This window comes from Cynoglossus semilaevis, chromosome 1, assembly GCF_000523025.1.
Source record: "Cynoglossus semilaevis isolate Cse_v1.0 chromosome 1, Cse_v1.0, whole genome shotgun sequence".
Lineage (NCBI taxonomy): Eukaryota > Metazoa > Chordata > Actinopteri > Pleuronectiformes > Cynoglossidae > Cynoglossus > Cynoglossus semilaevis.
In genome coordinates this window covers 3,559,659-3,572,451 of record NC_024307.1, presented here as the reverse complement: position 1 = coordinate 3,572,451, position 12,793 = coordinate 3,559,659, and the positions used below count along the sequence as shown (strand labels likewise).

General features: G+C 40.1%; 1 protein-coding gene and 1 non-coding gene across 2 annotated transcripts in view; one reads left to right on the top strand and one right to left on the bottom strand.

The window, feature by feature from the left end:
* Nucleotides 1–5,371: 5,371 nt before the first annotated feature.
* trnai-aau (transfer RNA isoleucine (anticodon AAU)) lies at nucleotides 5,372–5,445 on the bottom strand. The gene has a single exon. It is a non-coding gene; the product is annotated as a tRNA-Ile (tRNA).
* Nucleotides 5,446–6,383: 938 nt separating this feature from the next.
* Nucleotides 6,384–12,793, top strand: part of inf2 (inverted formin 2) — a 19,315-nt gene continuing 12,905 nt past the window's right edge. The window contains exon 1 of the mRNA XM_025059294.1: nucleotides 6,384–6,596. The gene's annotated coding sequence lies outside the window, so the exon portion shown is untranslated. The remainder of the gene's footprint in view (nucleotides 6,597–12,793) is intronic.

Here is a 12,793-nt window from a genome sequence, read left to right as displayed (position 1 = left end):
GAGCGTTCGATCCCTAGACGACTGAAAACGTTGCCCCACAGATCCGCGTTGGCAGCTACGCAGACGATGTGAATAAATGTGGGAAGGTTAGTTCCAGGAACTGGATTAATCGTGTTCTTTTCTGTGCTCCTGCTCACAATCAATAGTTTAAATTCATCCAACACATTTGGGGCAGTAGGGGGCGGCGATAACCTCAGGACACGTACAACGTAACAGTTTCCCCAACGCTGAATCTTTCTTCAATTCCTGCCAGTTCAACTAAACAGGCTCTTTACACTGAGTGAGTAAATTGAAACGAAGAAGATCATTTCATTACATGTACTTTTTGGGACATTTTGGTTCGTTGTTTGGTATTAAATGTAAAATATGAGGCGTGGCCTCAAAAAGAAACACTGTATTAGACAAATAGACCTTGACGCCATCTATTTGTACCGCATAGAGAACTGTGTTACTCACTCACTATTTTGTACTTTTCAGTACTTTCTGATAATATTATAACAATTCTACCGTTCATTCAAAATGCCAGTATGAACTCATGTATTATAATAATTCTAGTGTTCATTCAAAATGCCAGTATGAACTCAGACTAGATCCAGATCCAACTAAACCAGTCTTCTAATTACTGGTCTGCGCTCCACCAGTTGTGTTGAACAAATACCACAACTTCATCAAGTGTGAATTTATGGGCCTGATGGCGGCCAACTTAATAGCTTGTAAGCTAGCCACAGCGTGAGTGAGTCCAGAGAGATTCAGCTTCTTAACCATGGGCTTTCATGTCTCCTCAGTGTGGAACCGAACTGGTAGTTATGAGGTCTGTTTAAAGGCGGTTTGAGTTAACAAATACTTCCACATGAGATGCGAGGCGGATACGTGAAGTAACATCTCTACATTATGGTCACATGGTGTCGATATTTGACACATGTTCTGTGGCTACTGTGACACGCCACCAAAAATGTCCTCGGTTCGATGGTGAGTGTATTAATTTTACATCTGTTTTGTCTCAACGTTATTTGTCTTCTTCAGTGGTTGGACAGGAAAAAAATAAAAAAATCGCCGGAACATTCCTTTTCATTTGTTTGCGTGCAAACTCCAGGCAGTTTGAAGGCCGACAGATTAATTGCGATAAACCAGGACATTTTTTGATTGTGTGAGACTCACTCCCCGACTGTATCGGACCCTCAAACCCCTTCATGGTTAAGTGATGATGAGCTGCTGAAGTCGCACTGGACCGAGAAGCTTGTTACGTGACATGAATGAAAACGATCCTTCCTGCTGCCGTGAATAACGTGAGAAAGACAGATGAGCACAACAGCAGGAGAGGAGAAATCCTCAACTGCGAGGTCAGATTTTTTTTTTTTTGGTTTTTTACTCCTCTGTTTTAATTCCCGCTCCGTCTTATTCTCACTACGTCTTCTTTCAGGTGAAGAGAGATGTTAATGAGCAGCCGAGGCCGAACTTCCAGGACTCAGGCAAGACAGTTAATCTCAGTCAAGTGCTGCTCAGGCATCTGGAGCCATCTGGCCATCCCTCCTGAATTACAACAAGGTGGTTTGTTGTTTGGAGAATTTCCCAAGTTGTGGCCAATACCCTGGAAGCGTCTTGGATCCCGTCCCTACCATCTCCTCATTTTGTATTCTCTGAAAAACCAACAAGAGTTTCTCTGACAGGCTGCAAACGCCCGTCATAAATCTGCACACTTAACTAAGGGCCCTCCAACCTATCTGCCCCCCCTGCACCCCCTCCCCGATGCTTATAGCGCTGGGGCCAAATCCCATACACGCAAGGAAGCAGGGGTGCTCACAGGTGCCCCTGATCTAAGGCGTACAGCCGGTGTTCTCGCACACCGCTGTCACGCAAGCGCTGCCCTGCGTCTGGACCTCAGCCTGGTTTTACTGCAGCCAGCAGGAAAACCAGACGCTTGCGAAAGGCCCCGGGTCCACGTCGGTTTTACGAGGAAAAGTACCTCGGAAATAAATCAGTTGTGGAAATGTGTTGAACCAATGTTCGGAAGTGTGCTGCCCTGACCTGTCCAGAAAAATGACACAGCCGGGGCGTGTGATATAGAGTCCAATTAGAGCGCGTTCAAACTGGTCTGTAAAGTGGGATGAATGTGTGTTAATATTATTTAGTTCAGTAAGAGCTCTACATCAGAGGTTGGTTGAACAGCTTTTATGGGTCGTTTGGGTCTTTATGGAACAGCCTTCAGTCCAGAGAGTGTTTAATAAAATACCAGAAAGTGGTGATTTTTTATTTCTTTTTTTTGTAACTGCTTCTTAAATATACCGTTCGTTAAACCAAACCAATTCGCACTTTTTCCTGTGAGTAGAAGCAGTGTTATCGTTGTTTTTCCCGATCTACTAAAAGCTAACGATCTTCCATCTGGGAACTGACTCTTCAGGAACGATTTATTTTCTCAAGCTTAAGTTGAGCTCTTTTGCAAATATGCGCCATCACAGCGAGCACGAAAAAAAGGTGGAATCCCCCGTAAAGACCCCTGAACTTCCTCAGCTTCCTCTTCCTGCCGTTTTTTATTTCAGTTGTAGCCAAACCCTCTGCCACGGTCTGACTCAGAGACCGTGTTTCGTGAATCAGTGTTGAACGTGAACATTCTTCACACTTCTCTCCTGAAAAGTAGCTTAACACGCTAACTAAAATGTTTCCAGGAACATTAGTACGACGGCAGACTTTCTTATATTTCTCAGCGACACTGGAATTTATGTTTCTGTGGTTTAAATTACTGCCTACATTTTTTTTTAGGATTTTAGGACTTTTTCGGATTCAGAATTTTATTATTACAATTACCACCTACAATTTTTTTTTTTTTTTTGGCTTTTTCGGATTCAGAATTTTATTATTACCACCAGGGGTCGCTAAAGTGGAAGTAGTGAAGATTTAAAAAGGTACAAAAAATGTATCGAACTATCGAACTTGGTGAATGTACTCAATTAGAAGATTGAATTACTTGACCTAAATATGTTGCACGCATGTAACCCATCCAGTAAACATCAGAAAAGAATCGATACCATCGACTTTGATTAACAACAATACCTATGTTGTAACAAAATGGCGGTCCATGAGTCTCATATACATGTAAACTGGAAGTTTATAATCTCGTTAGTTAAATTTTTTTTGGCATTGATTTCTAACTCAATTTTTTTTTTTAATCTAACTTCAGCAAACTATGGCCTGTGGGCCAGATATGGCTCGTGGGGGTTTCTGATTTGGTCCGCCAAACACTGGTATAAGCTATGGTAAAGACTGATGTTAATCTTTTTGTTTCTTAAATAATAACGAATCCACTGTAATTTCTCTTGTTGCCGCTAGATGGCGGCAGACATCAAATGTGCAAAAGTATCATGTCAGTTCTGTCATTACGGGATAGAATCGCAGAGCTGGTGGTCATTAGCATATATACTGTACATTACTGTGTTTACTACTACTCTGCACACTAGGTGGCACAATTTTGTAACTTTGTATTGTCCTGTTATTCCCAGACAAATGTCGGCTGTGACTTTAAGAGCGATGGCTAACACACATGGGGCTATGATAGCAGCGCGCTGTGCTCTGCAGGAAGAGCCCATTTCAAAGCAACACACATCAGATGCGTGTGGCAGTAATTACCCCAGTATTACTTTGGCATGCTGTGGTCAATTAGAAGATGAATTGTACACTGATAAACAAATGTCCTTGGAACGCACCGAGAGATTTGGACAACAAATTAAGGACCTCTGGTCCGGGTCAGAACTGCGCTCAACGACGTCCTAAAATCGACAGATTTTTACATTTATAACCTGTTCACAAATCATTTGTGTATTTTTCAATGAAGTTATTTGAAAGTGTGAACAGTGTAGGATTCAGTTTGTTACCTGTAACTGCACTGTTACTTTATGTGACGGTGGAAACATCACATCACTGTTGTCCGAGGTGCATTTACTTCATTTATATGCAGTAAATTTGTGTAAATTAAATCTAATTTGCAGGATAGTGCGGACACTCTGGCACACTCGCACGCCTCTTATCACTGTAGGTATTCATGAGCTCATTTCTTGTCAGCCAGTTATGGCTCTGAGCACAGGGGATACAGCTCCCTGTAGGCACACGGTAATTATCTGCAGGCACGCAAAGTGCGAGCAGGGCTAGTTCAGCCCCCAACGCTGCGAACGACAAGACTTTCTTTCACTTCGATTTTTTTTTTTTTTTCATCCCAGAGTTTTGCCATCTTTGCTTCCCATGACAACCACATCAGTCATAACGGGACGGTGTTTTTCTTCCTAAACATTTACATGCTACATTCCAGTGTATGACTGCAGCTTTGATTCTGGGGGGAACTGTGGTGCATTCTGGGTGAATCACAGCCTTGCAGCCACTGCAGGATTCACAGTTGGTAAGACACGGTCTTTAGTCATCAGCTCAAATGACTTCCAGAAGACCGTTCCATCTCCTCTGACAGCGCTGGGGCCAATTAAGCTTTTTATTTTTTATTTATTTATTTATTATTTATTTATTTGTCATTGGAGGTAATTCAAACTAGACATTTCATGTCAGGGTAGTCATCTGCTCAAACACGTGAGGCATTTTATGAATAGGAGAGATGAAGAATGATGAACTCCAGAGGCCCATTGCGAAGAGACTCTGACTCTGCACTATGTGAAACTAAATGCTGCCCTCTTGTGTCCGCTCAGTGTCATATAAAGAGTATTTTCTTTTTGAATACGTAAGTTTTATTTTGTGTTATTTGGTATTTCCCTTGAACTTTTATTGTAAAAGGGCAAAAGTTAGAACTTTAATATTTTCCCAGAACTTGAACTTTTATTGTATAAGTTACAGTATGTAACTTTTATTGCCAAAGTTAGAACTTTAATATTTTCCCAGACGAACTAACTTCTACATTTCGCAATTAATTCTAAGGAAATATTTGGGATGTAATGACGAAGTAATTAAATAAATAAATAAAATCACCTATTTTGTCAAGATTAGGTATAAACATATGTTGCCAGTGGGCTTTTAAATACATTTGGTCAATTTTCAAATTAATATTTCTCGGTAAGAGATAGCGAATATTTGACGTCATCGTCAGCTAAACCAAATATCAATGTGAATCTGGAGACATAATTGTTTAGATTCGAGGGCAGATACTCACGGGTGCAACAGAAAGAGCTAGGATACACACGTCACTAACTTAAAGTTATACCTCTCTGCTGCGAATATATACAGCTGTCAAACTGGGAATGTTTTGTAAATAAATCCGTACTTCGTCATTAGTTCCACCAATAAGAGTGGCAACATTGCCTTTGGGTCGACGAGGACCATAAAGACAACGGTGATTTTGACTTTTTCTATAATAGAGTGTACAGTGATTTAGCAATAACTTTGGCCCGTACGGGGATCGAACCCGCGACCTTGGCGTTATTAGCACCACGCTCTAACCAACTGAGCTAACCGGCCAATCTGTGCAGCAGTTTGAGCTACATGTGGGAAAATTGATATGTGGGATGAAGCGGGACATATTTCACAAATGAATGAACAGAATGTATTAGAGCGGATGTGGTTTAGTCCGGTTTCTGTGGTAAATGTTCCCAAAAACAGATTTTCAGAGTAAAAGACATTGTTTCAGATAACAGGCATCCTGGACAAAAAGAAGGAGACCGTTTCTTCCAGCAGGAGGTGCAGCCGCCTCAGGTCACATGCAGTTGTTGGGATGGCAGCATCAATCCTGTATCACGGTGTTAAGACACAGAGCAACAAGGCAGAGGATACCAGAAGTGAGACAGTCTTGCCTTCAAAATAAAAGACAAAACTCAAGCGAGGTGGAGGAATCACGGAATTCAAACTAGTGATTTTGTTTAGGACATAAGGTATGAACCATTCACGAAATATTGAATAAACTGGACGATATAAAATTCGGATTCGGTATTGACATTGGTACAGTCCTTTTGCTTTTTAAAATGGCGTCACATCGCACTTTAGTCAAATGGTACAGAAATGTAGTTAAAAATATGGCAATCAAAAGAATTACGCATCAGAAAAAAGGTGTGAAACACAATAAAATCAGAGAAATGTTACATTAAATCTAATTAAATAAAAAAGTATCAAGACTTTGTAACCATTGTTAGAAGATTGCTAAATAATCTATTCAACAATACTTGAATGAAAGACACTTTCAGACAACTTAAAATGTGTGTACATATTCAGCTCGTGAGTTAACGTCACTTGGCTTTCTGTTAAAAAAAAAAATCTTTATTTTAGTCACAGTTGAAAGAAAAGGAAACAACAAAAATCGCCCAAAATTGTGAAACACCCCCACCCCGTTGCGTCTCAGTGCAACGCCTTTTATTGTGAAAGTTTTAACCGGATGTTGACGTCTAAGTAACGGTAGCAGATATGTCAGTGCTTCTCAAGTGAGTGAAGAGCCTCTTCAGGCGCCGTGGTAATTTATTAGGCGGTGCGGTCTCCGTATCGCAGACTGTGCGTTAACCTGCCGCGCGTGTCATCTGTTGGCCAGTTGAGACCGAGTGCGTGCGTGTGCGCGCGTGTTGATGACACACCAGAACTGAAACACACCAGAGGACGCGCGGATATAAATGGAATAACGCCAGGTAAGACATGACACTCACACTTGTAATCATTTATAAACGATGCGACGGTGCATTTAAACGTAACGTGGCCGATATCGATCTGATGTTGTCTGGTGACGTGCCCTTGTATGTGATGGAGAAAACCCGCAGTGCAAAGTCGCGATGTTGGACCGTTAGTGTCCATGTACTATGTGTCTTATTGAGTCGGTATCGGGCCGATATCAAAAACAAATCAGAGCAGTCTGGGTATAAATGTCCACAAGAGAGCTGGTCCTGGACTGTCCTCTCAAGAGGCATGAAGGAAGGAAGGAAGGAAGGAAGGAAGGAGAGTCGGTTTTAAAAGCATTGCTCCCAAATTCTTGTGTCATGGCAGTTACGGTCCTTAGCCTCTGTTTTATGTGCAGATGTAAACATCTATCTAACGGTAATTGTTGAAGAATAAACTAAAAAAAAAGGGGGTTGAAAAAATGTGCTGATAGACTTTGTGTGCACTTTGGTCACTCCCTTTCAAAAACAGAAGGGAGGACAGGAGGTTGGAGACTTGTTGAAAATGACTAGCAGATGTTCTTCGTCATCAATGTCCGAAGTCTACACTGTAGTCTATAGTGTATAAACGGGTATAAAATCATTTGTTTTACTTTAATCAGACGGTTATAAAATCATTTGTTTTACTTTAATCAACGGGGACATCATGCTCCGAGTTAACACGTGATCATTCTCGTTTCTTTGTACAGATGTGAGGTTCACTGGAGGCATGAGGAAATTTTTTAAAAAATCCCCAAAAATCCCAAGAATCTAGAGTTAGAAACACCTGCGGTTGCTATTATTGTGAAATGAAATAGAAACATGCCCCCTAGGTTTTCAGTTCCTCTTCTAACTCAGTGAATGTGCTGTGTAACGGAGGTTCTCAAATAGAGGTTCAAGTACCATTGGGTGAACATGGGTTCCCTCGTGTAGTTAAATACAAATTTGGTGAGACGATGTTTTGTCACGTACATAATTCGCACTTGATGAGTGTAAGTGATTTCAGAATTTAATTTGAATACTAAGTGTAGTACTACTTCAGTGAGCACAGTTGCTTCGACTGAAAAATAGGCTAACAATCCCGTCAGGAACAAATAGTCTTGGAGTACTCCCGGGGCTGTAACGGTATGTGTATTTGTCCTTAACCTTTCGGGTACAGGACGTAAGATACAAATACACAGAAGGTACTGAATAGTACACAAGGGGAACCTTGTTAAAGCGGAACAATTTCCAAATTCCGACAACGTCGACACAATATTGACGGTATCCAATCACGGCTCACTGGAGTCACTCATTTTACATCAATTTTCAGTGAAAGTCGACAAGCTTCGCGTTGTGGACGGAAGAAGCGGTACATCTTGGGGATTAGGCTAGTCAGGTGACACGGGGCGAGGCTTCATCCACGTCGATGCGTTTGTTTTTAACCTGGAAATCAGGTCTAAAAACTGCGAGTGAAACTGGTGGAGCAGGATGTTCAATATCACTGGGATTAACACTGTGTTTAATTGTTTGTTAAGGGCTTAGTTATTTTCTTTTGTACTTAGTTGGTGAACAGTGATGAGGTGTTACGTATGTTTGTGTATATATACATGTATATACATAATATAATTATATATTTGTATAATATAATTATATATTTGTATAGTATAATGATATATTTGTATAATATAATTATATATTTGTATAATATAATTATATATGTAGATATATATTTATCTACTGTGTTTATATTTATACAGTATGTAACAGCTGAGTTGTGGGCGACGAGACGACATCGTCTTTCAGTACATGAGAGTGGGCTTGAAGTCGTGGAAACTCTAAATTATATATTTATTTATGATAATTTTTTCAAGTAAATAGTTTTGTGCATCCACATTTCTTTTCGTGGACACCCCTAATAATTTAATTATAAACTGAACAAGCATGTTTTATTTTAGTTGTTTGTTTGTTTTTTTACTGTTGACGTACTTCTAAAGAAGAGCCAAATGGGCCTTTTTTTATGTGAATTTAATGAAAGATATCTTGTGGAAATTATCAAGATATTTTCGGACATACTTTATATAATGCTTTGTACAAAATTATGTTTAATGTTTTTGAAAAAAGTGATCACTGGGACCAACATAGAACAAGTCACAGACTATAAATTTCACCTCATAACATGCTCAAAATATCATCACAAAAGCACTGCAACATTAACATTGATTTGTCATTGGAAAAAAAAACAACCAGTCGGTCGTACTGTGGTGAAAAGTCTGAGCTGTGCTCTGTTACAACACAAGCGTACTCAGTAACAATGAGAACAAAAGAACAGTACTGATCGCCCTCAGTCAATAGCTCTGTGTTTTAAAAAGTTCACGACTTTCTCCTTCAGCTGAAATACTTTGATATCGTTGAGGTAATTAAATTACCGGAACAATGATGTCTCTGTTTTGGCCCGTCGTAATAAATCACACTGGTCTCATGTCAGTGTCCAAGTCGCTCCCATTTGTCAAATCAGTAGGACAAAAGCCGAGACTTCAGCTGAAGAACAGACATCGCCCTGCAATATTACTGCCTGTCACGAAGCCTCGAAATGTGCTGACAAGTTTACAATACTGTGTTTACAGATGAAGCCTCGAAATGTGCAAACGGACAAGTTTACAATACTGTGTTTACAGACACTGTATTGTACACTGTACAGTTCGTACTTTATTTTCAAAATTAGACCTCACTGACTAAAGAGAAGTGATGTTTTGAAAACATCAGCCATTACCAATGACAATCCAAGAGCTTTTATAAGGTATGACAGCGAAGAAGTTTCCAGAATGGAAATGCTGATCAATCAATGCGACTCAGGAGAGCCACTGGCGTCTGGTACTTCTTAAAATACCAAAGCTACTTCTCTATACACTATCTCCTCCATTTGACGTAAACACTTCTGTTGTTTACAATAGACAATTTGTTTAATCCAATCTGGTCACAGCGCCATCTTGGCCTCGTCGAAGGACTGGCCCTGAGATCCTTCAAATATTATTTTCAGTTTGGAAAAAAAATGTGATGTTTTGCTTTTAGAGATTTACGTAACTTAACACGTTGAACTTTCTGTTAAATCTAACAGGAAGTTCACTATCTATCTATCTATCTATCCATCTTTCCATCCATCCATCCATCCATCCATCCATCCATCCATCATCTGTCTAACAGCTGATAATGTGCACAAACATTCCAAATAACTTATAAATCTTAAGTCTGTGTTTTAAATCTTTAACAACTCGTTAAATTAACATGGTTCCAGATAAACAGAGTTTATTGAATTACTATTGGACAAACACATCATCACTCAGTTCAAAGCGATCTGTTTTACATCTGTATAAACCCAGCGGACGTTCTCTACTGTCAGGTCGCTGCTAGCAATAATAATAAAAGCATAAACTATTAGTGGAAACAGATGATGGGAGTTACTCAACCCAACCCAACCCAACCCCTCCATGGAAGTGTGACTCTGACTCTGACACATTAGGATGTATGAATCAGTCCTCAGAGCCTAGGGACATTTCCCCCAGATTGAACTTCAAATGGCGTTTATTTCAACTTAAACTATCTTTCGTGTCTTCTACGTAAACTGAGGATACCTATCAGTATCCTCAGTTTACGATGTCCTTCACCCTTCACGTTCGCCAGTTGTACGCTTCACCCTGGAATGTGCTACATTCACTTTCTGTTGTTTTTTTGGGGGGGGGAACTTTATGCCCTTCATCTTTACAAGAAGATAGATGTTAGTACTGTGTAGGTGAGTTCCGACTCACGAGTTACATTGCACCATAAGATGGAAATAGTGTAGGTGAGTTCCGACTCTCGAGTTACATTGCACCATAAGATGGAAACTCCGCCTGTACTGTAGAAAATTGTACCATTTCCCCCAATTGGTCTGGAAAATGTATTCACTGTAAATAATTAGACTTTGTTCAACGATGCAACAGTGACAGGCAGAACAATTATATACTCTGGCACTAGATGGCAGCAGATGAGACTCCGCGCTCTTCATGTGTGTCCTTCTTCAATTCCTGTGAGTATATCAGTGTGGTGTTCAACTAAACAGGCACAGGTTTCACACTGAGTATGTAAACTGTGAGTGAATGAACCTAGAAGATCATAGCTGTACTTTCTGTTTGGTGGTGTGTCGTGTTGGGACAAAAAAAAAGTTTGGGAAACACCGGTCTACGCAGTCCGTAGACAACACAACACACCCCTACATTCCAAATATATCCGCCACATTCTTTGACTATGCGTCAGAGGAAGTGAACCAGTGGAGCTCTTTTTTCTGTTGTTCATAAATGTTGATGCTCTGCAGTAGAAGTGGGCTGCAGTGTGGGCGGCTGAACCAGGGACAGATGAGGAGGCTTGTTCTGTGCGCAGTGAATCAGCCTGTTATTAGCGGTGTATGTGGGAGCGGTGGCAGACCTTCAGCATAAGTGAAAGTTGCTTTAAAAAAAAAAAAAAAAAGAAAGACAAAAGCAAAATGACAGCGTTGTTTTGGTCGCCATTGTCTGTCTTGGATGTGTAACGTAAACTACAGAGCTGTCTGTACCACGGTCAGATCCAGAGTTCCAGGATGAAAGTTAAAATGAGGAACGGGAGTCGCCACGCCAGCATGCTTCTCGTGGGCCAAGTTTCCTGTTTCAGGAAAGCCGTTTTCCTCTGCTCTGAAGGCTGATTCACACACCCTTGTCTATTTCACGTGTCCGAGACACATTTTTGCTTCCGTGGAAGTTGTGTTGAGTCACTGTCTGTGCCTTTTATCATGCAGCTAACAATGTCCTGATTCAACTGGTGTAAAAATGGTTATTAAATAATTGTTCGGGCCTTTTTTGACATCGTAAACAGAACTATAGCACGGTTAAACAGTAATTTGACAACAAATGTTTCTGTTTGAGTCATTTCTTTTATTGTAGCTTCGACTCCTTGGGATCTAGATAGTTCGCAGTCTTTGAACTGCAGATAAATAACACTTCCTTCCTTTCACTCCCATTATAAAACTTGAAAAAGCACAAACTGAGTCATACACACACGTGTGGAAATTTGATTATTTCTTTATCTTAATCTGTTGTTTTTAAAAGAAAAATTCCGTGTAGCCGTTTCACTTTCACAGCCTTTTTTGTACAAAGTCTCACAAAACACCCTGGAAACGTGTGAAAGTGCGGAGAAAATAATACAAAAAAAAAAAAACTAACACGTTTGAATTAGTCATTAAAACTTCGAAATTACATCATATATAACAAAAGACCAAAACTGTTCAATACGGGGAAATATGGACTTTGGGGTTAATACTATATATTAGTCTATTCTAAAAGCATCTCACTGATTTTCCTTAAAGAATTAATAAAGAAACTGTCCAGTTGGGAAGTATGGACTTTGGGGTTATATATTAGTCTATTCTAAAACCATCTCACTGATTTTCCATAAAGAATTAATAAAGAAACTGTCCAGTTTACTGTTTAAAAACACAAGCCCTTGCCTCCCCTGCGGGTGGTGCTACAAACACAGTTGCATATCCTGTTGTTAAAAAATGTCATTTAATTCAATCATGTCATTTAAAATTTAATCGCAGCATATTTTGAGTGGCTGCTGTTGGATGTATTTTCATATCTCAGAAACTAAATCGTGACATTGTCTCTAATTACCTCGATTAGTTCTGAGTTAATCCGTTGTCTATGAAATATTAGATTAACTATTGTGTAATGAGTTATGAAATAAACCACACTTCCCAGTCGACAATTCTACCAGTTTGAGATCAGTCGCCAGTGCTACAGCACTGTAAAACGATTGCTCAAGATGACAAGTGTTAACTTGCAGAATTTCATCCCTGCTCACACTGAACCCGACAGTACAATGTGATCCCACAGCACAAAGTGTCTGAGTCAGTGTTGGCCATGACTCTTACTACAGGCCAAAGGGGACAGGGAGCGCCCCCTCCCTCTTGTGGAGGTCTTTTGTAAACTGCTCACAAGGCCTTTTGTTTAAAAAAAAATAAAATATCAGCATTGTCTCCTCGGCTGGCTGCCACGGTAACACACTCACACAGGGAGCAGCACTGAAGGCTGTGCTCAGTGCTGACAAACATGAAGTAGAAAATACTCAGTTTACCTCCATTGTACTGGGACTGTATGGAAGTTCTATATCCGTAAACCATCTCTTAGATCTCATACCTTTCAACC